Raw genomic sequence first — 10,050 nt, forward strand, 5'->3', positions numbered from 1 at the left:
CTTTGGGTGCAGCAGCTGTTGTGTTTCAAACTGATTTTACTTGATCAATAATTGATCTCTTTAAGTAATTTGTTTTCTCTCTTGGAATGCTCACTCACTTCTTTGGAAGGTGAAAGTAGTGCACTAATTTTGACACTGCACTACATAGGGAACAGGACGCCATTTCAGACGGAGCCCATGACTGCTTGTTAGTCCTATAGCCAAAAACTTGATGATGAGTAAACAAACAAATTAAGTGTTTTCAACTCAGCCCCCAGTTCCGACTACCATACCCACCCCAATATCTCTAGTCTAATACTCCCTCTCCCCACATCAACTAGGCAGAATCAACTTAGTTCAACTCAGAAGAATCAACTTAGTTCAACTCAGAAGAACCAACCAGTAACTGAACTGCATAGAACTCAAGAAGAGATCTAGAACTGGAACTGAAAGAGACATAGAATGGCACACGTGATGACTGGACTGGACTGGACACTCCAAACCAATAAGATCGACTAGTGATTGACCAGCCATATTATTCCAATAGGACTGTTCTGGACTACTGAGCTCAGAGATCCTGGCACAGAATGAATGGGTGGAAAAGCCTGGCAGTGTCCCAGCAGGGAGAGACAAGGAGAGTTACATTGTGGCTTTACTGAGATTGATTGACAGAACAACAGAGGGACCAAATTGTCACTCACAGACTTTGCTGACTCACAGAGAGACATAATTCCTTGACTTGCTGACAGAGACAGACTGACTGACCTATTCATGCCTTGGCGACCAGTGATCGACGGAAGACAGTTTAAAAGAGAGACTGGAATCTGATTGGTGGGCAGCTGAAGCAACGTCAGAGAAAGGAGGAGGACCTCTGAGGAGGTGACCAAAAACAGACTTCCTCTCCTCTTCCTTTCTTCCTACTCGTTTTGTCTGAGTTTCTACAAGGCTTTGTAGGAGGTGGGGGTAGGCGTGCTGACGAATCATCCCCTCTCTCTCTGTCTCTCTCTCTTCCTTTCTTTATCCTACCGGTCACCTGTTTCTGTGAAGCACTCACCCCTGCGTGCTCCATCCCTCTGAAGAGAGAGAGACATTAAAGGAGGGAGCGGAAGGAAGAAGGAGAGAGAGAGGGGAGGAAGGAGGGAGGGAAGGAAGAAGGAGAGAGAGAGGGGAGGAAGGAGGGAGGGAAGGAAGAAGGAGAGAGAGAGGGGAGGAAGGAGGGAGGGAAGAGAGGGGAGGAAGGAGGGAGGGAAGGAAGAAGGAGAGAGAGAGAGGAGGAAGGAGGGAGGGAAGGAAGAAGGAGAGAGAGAGAGGAGGAAGGAGGGAAGGAAGAAGGAGAGAGAGAGGAGGAGGAAGGAGGGAGGGGAAGGAAGAGAGAGAGAGAGGAGGAAGGAGGGAGGAAGAGAGGGGAGGAAGGAGGGAGGGAAGGAAGAAGGAGAGAGAGAGAGGAGGAAGGAGGGAGGGAAGGAAGAAGGAGAGAGAGAGAGGAGGAAGGAGGGAGGGAAGGAAGAGGAGAGAGAGGGGAGAAGGAGGGAGGGAAGGAAGAAGGGGAGGAGGGGAGGAAGGAGGGAGGGAAGGAAGAAGGAGAGAGAGAGGGGAGGAAGGAGGGAGGGAAGAGAGGGGAGGAAGGAGGGAGGGAAGGAAGAAGGAGAGAGAGAGGGGAGGAAGGAGGGAGGGAAGGAAGAAGGAGAGAGAGAGGGGAGGAAGGAGGGAGGGAAGGAAGAAGGAGAGAGAGAGGGGAGGAAGGAGGGAGGGAAGAGAGGGGAGGAAGGAGGGAGGGAAGGAAGAAGGAGAGAGAGAGGGGAGGAAGGAGGGAGGGAAGGAAGAAGGAGAGAGAGAGGGGAGGAAGGAGGGAGGGAAGAGAGGGGAGGAAGGAGGGAGGGAAGGAAGAAGGAGAGAGAGAGGGGAGGAAGGAGGGAGGGAAGGAAGAAGGAGAGAGAGAGGGGAGGAAGGAGGGAGGGGGAAGGAAGAAGGAGAGAGAGAGGGGAGGAAGGAGGGAGGGAAGGAAGAAGGAGAGAGAGAGGGGAGGAGGAGGGAGGGAAGAGAGGGGAGGAAGGAGGGAGGGAAGGAAGAAGGAGAGAGAGAGGGGAGGAAGGAGGGAGGGAAGGAAGAAGGAGAGAGAGAGGGGAGGAAGGAGGGAGGGAAGAGAGGGGAGGAAGGAGGGAGGGAAGGAAGGAGAGAGAGAGGGGAGGAAGGAGGGAGGGAAGGAAGAAGGAGAGAGAGAGGGGAGGAAGGAGGGAGGGAAGGAAGAAGGAGAGAGAGAGGGGAGGAAGGAGGGAGGGAAGGAAGGAGAGAGAGAGGGGAGGAAGGAGGGAGGGAAGAGAGGGGAGGGAGGGAGGGAAGGAAGAAGGAGAGAGAGAGGGGAGGAAGGAGGGAGGGAAGGAAGAAGGAGAGAGAGAGGGGAGGAAGGAGGGAGGGAAGGAAGAAGGAGAGAGAGAGGGGAGGAAGAAGGAGAGAGAGAGAGGAGGAAGGAGGGAGGGAAGGAAGAAGGAGAGAGAGAGGGGAGGAAGGAGGGAGGGAAGGAAGAAGGAGAGAGAGAGGGGAGGAAGGAGGGAGGGAAGAGAGGGGAGGAAGGAGGGAGGGAAGGAAGAAGGAGAGAGAGAGGGGAGGAAGGAGGGAGGGAAGGAAGAAGGAGAGAGAGAGGGGAGGAAGGAGGGAGGGAAGGAAGAAGGAGAGAGAGAGGGGAGGAAGGAGGGAGGGAAGGAAGAAGGGAGAGAGAGGGGAGGAGGAGGGAGGGAAGAGAGGGGAGGAAGGAGGGAGGGAAGGAAGAAGGAGAGAGAGAGGGGAGGAAGGAGGGAGGGAAGGAAGAAGGAGAGAGAGAGGGGAGGAAGGAGGGAGGGAAGGAAGAAGGAGAGAGAGAGGGGAGGAAGGAGGGAGGGAAGGAAGAAGGAGAGAGAGAGGGGAGGAAGGAGGGAGGGAAGGAAGAAGGAGAGAGAGAGGGGAGGAAGGAGGGAGGGAAGGAAGAAGGAGAGAGAGAGGGGAGGAAGGAGGGAGGGAAGGAAGAAGGAGAGAGAGAGGGGAGGAAGGAGGGAGGGAAGAGAGGGGAGGAAGGAGGGAGGGAAGAGAGACCGTTCCTTTTACATAGATGTTTTCTGTAGAGGTGAAGAGGGCAAGGACAGGCTGAGATAGGATATGAGTAGGAGGAGAACAGAGAGACACACACACACACACACACACACACACACACACACACACACACACACACACACACACACACACACACACACACACACACACACACACACACACACACACACACACACACACACACACACACACACACACACACACACCTTATGTTATGAGTTTCTAGACTAAGTGGTGACAGACAGACAGACAGACAGACAGACAGACAGACAGACAGACAGACAGACAGACAGACAGACAGACAGACAGACAGACAGACAGACAGACAGACAGACAGACAGACAGACAGACAGACAGACAGACAGACAGACAGACAGACAGACAGACAGACAGACAGACAGACAGACAGACAGACAGACAGACAGACAGACAGACAGACAGACAGACAGACAGACAGACAGACAGACAGAGTCTTGCAGCTCCATGTAATGTCCTCCCAATCTATTTCTGTTACAGTAGTTACATAGATTGTGCTTTCTAAAATTGCCTCGCTTTTAAAGAAAAGCATTACCTATGTTATTCAGTTGGAGATTTTGGGTTGAATCCCAAATGGCACCCTGTCCCCTATGCATGGCCCTCGTACAAATGTAGACTACTAACTAGGGAGTAAGGTGCCCTATGGGACACAGCCTTTCAATACATGTGAGTCAACCATAGAAACAGGATTCTATGGACTCAACAATACGCTGTTCACTAATAAGAGAGTCCAGGGATTGGTTTGTGTTCTGTTCTGCTGTGGTAACACTGTGTCCGTCCATATATGTCAGCCATTAGGGTGAGGTCAAACTGGGCCTCTGTGCTCTTCTGTGGCCATGACAGTCAGGTCACTTTCAGACGACCAAAGCCCCAGTCATACCATTTTACCCAATGATTGGACTGTAAATGAAACCTGCCTGCTTGACCTAGTGAGAGAGTGTGAGAGAGAGTGTATGTATGTGTGAGAAAACAATATTTTGGTATCTACTTGACTGTGTGAGGAGATTGAGTTGTCTTCTGCTGTCCACTTTCTTACTGTGGAAGGAAAGAGGCAACAGTATATAAATAAATAAATACTGAACTTTGTTTTGAAAAAATGATTTGTGTGGGAGTATCATTTGAAGGATTTGGATATCAGCCTTGGAAAGTCCAGAGAGACACACACACACACACACACACACACACACACACACACACACACACACACACACACACACACACACACACACACACACACACACACACACACACACACACACACACACACACACACACACACACACACACACACACACACACACACATGAATACATACACACACACACACAAATACTTTCTTCGACTTCCATGCAAATGTCCATTTGTAGATGATAACAGTTACCATGTAACACCATCAATATTACAATAGTCTCTTACATTTACATTTACATTTAAGTCATTTAGCAGACGCTCTTATCCAGAGCGACTTACAAATTGGTGCATTCACCTTATGACATCCAGTGGGACAGTCACTTAACAATAGTGCATCTAAAACTTAGGGGGGGTGGGGTGAGAGGGATTACTTATCCTATCCTAGGTATTCCTTAAAGAGGTGGGGTTTCAGGTGTCTCCGGAAGGTGGTGATTGACTCCGCTGTCAAACATCAATATTACAATAGTCTCTTAATGTACAGTACATCAATATTACAATAGTATCTAAATGTACAGTACATCAATATTACAATAGTCTCTAAATGTACAGTACATCAATATTACAATAGTCTCTTAATGTACAGTACATCAATATTACAATAGTATCTTAATGTACAGTACATCAATATTACAATAGTCTCTTAATGTACAGCACATCAATATTACAATAGTATCTTAATGTACAGTACATCAATATTACAATAGTCTCTTAATGTACAGTACATCAATATTACAATAGTCTCTTAATGTTCAGTACATCAATATTACAATAGTCTCTTAATGTACAGTACATCAATATTACAATAGTCTCTTAATGTACAGTACATCAATATTACAATAGTCTCTTAATGTACAGTACATCAATATTACAATAGTATCTTAATGTTCAGTTCATCAATATTACAATAGTCTCTTAATGTACAGTACATCAATATTACAATAGTCTCTTAATGTACAGTACATCAATATTACAATAGTATCTAAATGTACAGTACATCAATATTACAATAGTCTCTAAATGTACAGTACATCAATATTACAATAGTCTCTAAATGTACAGTACATCAATATTACAATAGTATCTTAATGTACAGTACATCAATATTACAATAGTATCTAAATGTACAGTACATCAATATTACAATAGTCTCTAAATGTACAGTACATCAATATTACAATAGTCTCTAAATGTACAGTACATCAATATTACAATAGTCTCTTAAAGTGGAACTGACAGCGTTTTAGCTACTTTGCAGATATGAAACAAACAGACAATAATATAAGTAAAATATATCAAATTCCCAGTTTAAGCTACAAAACCAACTTTATGAGAGTTTTTAAAAATAGGTTCTATTTGATTTAACGTTCCATGACGTCCACTAAGGCACTGTGGGCAGAATAGATGGATGCAGTTCAATGCATGATTAATATCATTCACCAATACATTTCTCGGTAGTCCCAAAAATATTGTTATGAGGTTGTTAATCATAGCAGGCCTGCTTGCTACACTGTTTACTGCATCCACTTGGGAGGCACTGTTTCTAGATAACATGTAAAGAGCCTAACCAGCTCTGCGAGGGCAAGTCAAATGGTCAGAGTGAGGTGTTCTCTCATTTGCTTCTGGAAGTAGCTAGCAATCTAGCCAACTTTAGCCAGTTAGCTTGGGTACTTTGTTAGGACTGCATGGATCGGCAGGCAAGTTGCAGGAGGACCAGCAGGTTACCTACTATTCCCCATGGTTTATCACTGACATCTTGGGTACTTTGTTAGGACTGCAGGCATCAGCAGGCAAGTTGCAGGAGGACCAGCAGGTTACCTACTATTCCCCATGGTTTATCACTGACATCTTGGGTACTTTGTTAGGACTGCAGGCATCAGCAGGCAAGTTGCAGGAGGACCAGCAGGTTACCTACTATTCCCCATGGTTTATCACTGACATCTTGGGTACTTTGTTAGGACTGCAGGCATCAGCAGGCAAGTTGCAGGAGGACCAGCAGGTTACCTACTATTCCCCATGGTTTATCACTGACATCTTGGGTACTTTGTTAGGACTGCAGGCATCAGCAGGCAAGTTGCAGGAGGACCAGCAGGTTACCTACTATTCCCCATGGTTTATCACTGACATCTTGGGTACTTTGTTAGGACTGCAGGCATCAGCAGGCAAGTTGCAGGAGGACCAGCAGGTTACCTACTATTCCCCATGGTTTATCACTGACATCTTGGGTACTTTGTTAGGACTGCAGGCATCAGCAGGCAAGTTGCAGGAGGACCAGCAGGTTACCTACTATTCCCCATCGTTTATCACTGACATTTTGATTTTTGATTTGATTTTTTATTTGACTTTTTACTTTTTGTTTTTTTGTTGAATTTTTTTGAATTTTACCCCCTTTTTTCTCCCCAATTTCGTGGTATCCAATTGTTAGTAGTTACTATCTTGTCTCATGGTTACAACTCCCGTACGGGCTCTGGAGGTCGAAAGTCATGTGTCCTCCGAAACACAACCCAACCAAGCCGCACTGCTTCTTAACAGACCGCGCATGGCATTTTGACTGTTAAATAGCTGAAAAAGTTTGAGAGCATTTATCTAATGTTCCCTCGTTAGATTTTAGCTCATCTCATTCAGGCTAGCAGTAGTTGTTGTTCTTGTTGTTGTTGATGTGTATAACTGAGGTAGAGAGCCGATCTGTTCATGGTTGTTTGATCAATAGGACTGTAAAGTTCCCACATGTAAGAGGACTCCTGTGGTATTTACATTACTGCAGAAATACTTTCAGGTTTATTAAAAGGCATAGTCCCTCTTTCACACACTTATTTACTTGATTGCGCTCCTTCTCCCTTTCTTTCTCCCTTTCTTTCTCCCCCTCTTTCTCCCCCACTCTCTGTCCCTCCTCCAACCGCTCTCTCCCCTCTCTCTCTCTCTCTCTCTCTCTCTCTCTCTCTCTCTCTCTCTCTGTCTCTCTCTCTCTATCTCTCCTATTTATTTTTCCTCACGTCTCTCTCTCACAAGCCCTTCCTCCCCTCTTTCTCTTTCTCTCCCTCATTCTCTCTCCCTCTCTCATTTATCTCTCCCCACCTTTCTCTCTCACAGTCCCTTCCTCCTCACTTTCTCTCTCTCACTTTCTCTCTCTCTCTTTCTTACTCTCTCTCTCTCTCTCTCTCTCTCTCTCTCTCTCTCTCTCTCTCTCTCTCTCTCTCTCTCCTTCCTCCATCTCTCTCTCCTTCCTCCATCTCTCTCTCCTTCCTCCATCTCTCTCTCCTTCCTCCATCTCTCTCCTTCCTCCATCTCCTCTCTCCTTCCTCCATCTCTCTCTCCATCTCTCTCTCTCTCTCTCTCTCTCTCTCTCTCTCTCTCTCTCTCTCTCTCTCTCTCTCTCTCTCTCTCTCTCTCTCTCTCTCTCTCTCTCTCCCTCTCTCTCTCACACCTTTATCTCTCCCCAACTATCTCTCCTTCCACCATCTCTCTCTCTCTCTCTCTCCAACACCTTTATCTCTCCCCAACTCTCTCTCCTTCCTCCATCTCTCTCTCTCTCTCTCTCTCTCTCGCTCTCTCTCTCTCTCTCTCTCTCTCTCTCTCTCTCTCTCTCTCCTCTCTCCCCAACTCTCTCTCCTTCCTCCATCTCTCTCTCTCTCTCTCTCTCTCTCTCTCTCTCTCTCTCTCTCTCTCTCTCTCTCTCTCCTCCCTCCATCTCTCTCTCCTCCCTCCATCTCTCTCTCCTCCCTCCATCTCTCTCTCCTCCCTCCATCTCTCTCTCCTCCCTCCATCTCTCTCTCCTCCCTCCATCTCTCTCTCCTCCCTCCATCTCTCTCTCCTCCCTCCATCTCTCTCTCTCTCTCTCTCTCTCTCCTCCCTCCATCTCTCTCTCCTCCCTCCATCTCTCTCTCCTCTTTCTCTTTCTCTCTCCCCAACTCTCTCTCCTTCCTCCATCTCTCTCAAAGCAGATGGCAGTAAGAGCAGCAGTGTGGAGACAGAGAATGGCACCACCATGCAGGAAACACCTGCTCTGTTGGAATAATAATATGATATTTAAACATACAGTAATAATCAGAAATGGATAGTAGTGATTCAAAAAAGTGGTGTGTAAACGCTGATCACCCTTGGTGGTGAATAAATTAACACTTCCTATATGTAAATGTAAATATTCAATGCATTTGTTTTTACAATATGTGGGTTTATGTGTTTATTTGTGTTAAGCCTCCACTACGCCACTGATAATAATATGAATATAGATAAATATTACATCATATCGGGCCTGTGTTTTCTTCATATGAGCCTTAATGTATGTGGAACAGACTATAGCCTTTATGTCTGTTTCCCCACAGGGTGCACATTTAAACAGAGCCGGTAATGAGTTGATTATTAAGCTTGGGAAACGCAGCTTCATGGCCATGGCATACACTCCACTCCCTATTTATTTGGACGGTGAAGATAAAGCTTTTATATACTCCAGCATTTCGGATTGAAGATCAAATGTTTCCCATGAGGCAACAGTACAGAATGTCACCTTCTTTTATTTTCATACAAGTCAGTTTTACCGTTTAGAAATCAACTCACTTTATGTATCTCGTACCCCCATTTGAAGGTGTCATAAATATAGGGACAAATTCACTTATAGCGTATTAAAGTACTCAAAAGTTTAGTATTTGGTCTCATATTCAAATCAAATCAAATCAAATTATATTTGTCACATCCACATGGTTAGCAGAGGTTAATGCGAGTGTAGTGAAATGCTTGTGCTTCTAGTTCCGACCGTGCAGTAATATCTAACAAGTAATCCAACCTAACAATTTCACAAAAATGACCTTATACACGTAAGTGTAAAGGAATAAATAAGAATATGTACATAAAAATATATGAATGAGTGATGGCCGAACGGCATAGGCAAGATGCAGTAGATGGAGTACAGTATATACATATGAGATGAGTAATGTAGGGTATGTAAACATTATATTAAGTGGCATTGTTTAAAGTGGCTAGTGATACATTTATTACATACATTTTTCCATTATTAAAGTGGCTAGAGTTGAGTCAGTATGTTGGCAGCAGCCACTCAATGTTAGTGGTGGCTGTTAAACAGTCTGATGGCCTTGAGGTAGAAGCTGTTTTTCAGTCTCTCGGTCCCCCTTTGATGCACCTGTACTGACCTCGCCTTCTGGATGATAGCGGGGTGATCAGGCAGTGGTTCAGGTGGTTGTTGTCCTTGATTATATTTTTGGCCTTCCTGTGACATCGGGTGCTGTAGGTGTCCTGGAGGGCAGGTAGGTTGCCCCCGGTGATGCGTTATGCAGACCTCACGACCCTCTGGAGAGCCTTACGGTTATGGGCGGAGCAGTTGCCATAGCAGACAGTGATACAGCCCGACAGGATGCTCTCGATTGTGCATCTGTAAAAGTTTGTGAGTGTTTTTGGTGACAAGACAAATTTCTTCAGCCTCCTGAGGTTGAAGAGGTGCTGCTGCGCCTGTGTGGTTGGACCATTTCAGTTTGTCTGTGATGTGTACGCTGAGGAACATAAAACTTTCCATCCTCTCCACTACTATTCCATCGATGTGGATAGGGGGCTGCTCCCTCTGCTGTTTTCTGAAGTCCACGATCATCTCCTTTGTATTGTTGACATTGAGTGTGAGGTTATTTTCCTGACACCACACTCCGAGGGCCCTCACCTCTTCCCTGTAGGCCATTTCGTCGTTGTTGGTAATCAAGCCTACCACTGTAGTGTCGTCTGCAAACTTGATAATAGAGTTGGAGGTGTGCATGGCCACGC

This window comes from Oncorhynchus gorbuscha, unplaced genomic scaffold (genome assembly GCF_021184085.1).
Source record: "Oncorhynchus gorbuscha isolate QuinsamMale2020 ecotype Even-year unplaced genomic scaffold, OgorEven_v1.0 Un_scaffold_902, whole genome shotgun sequence".
Lineage (NCBI taxonomy): Eukaryota > Metazoa > Chordata > Actinopteri > Salmoniformes > Salmonidae > Oncorhynchus > Oncorhynchus gorbuscha.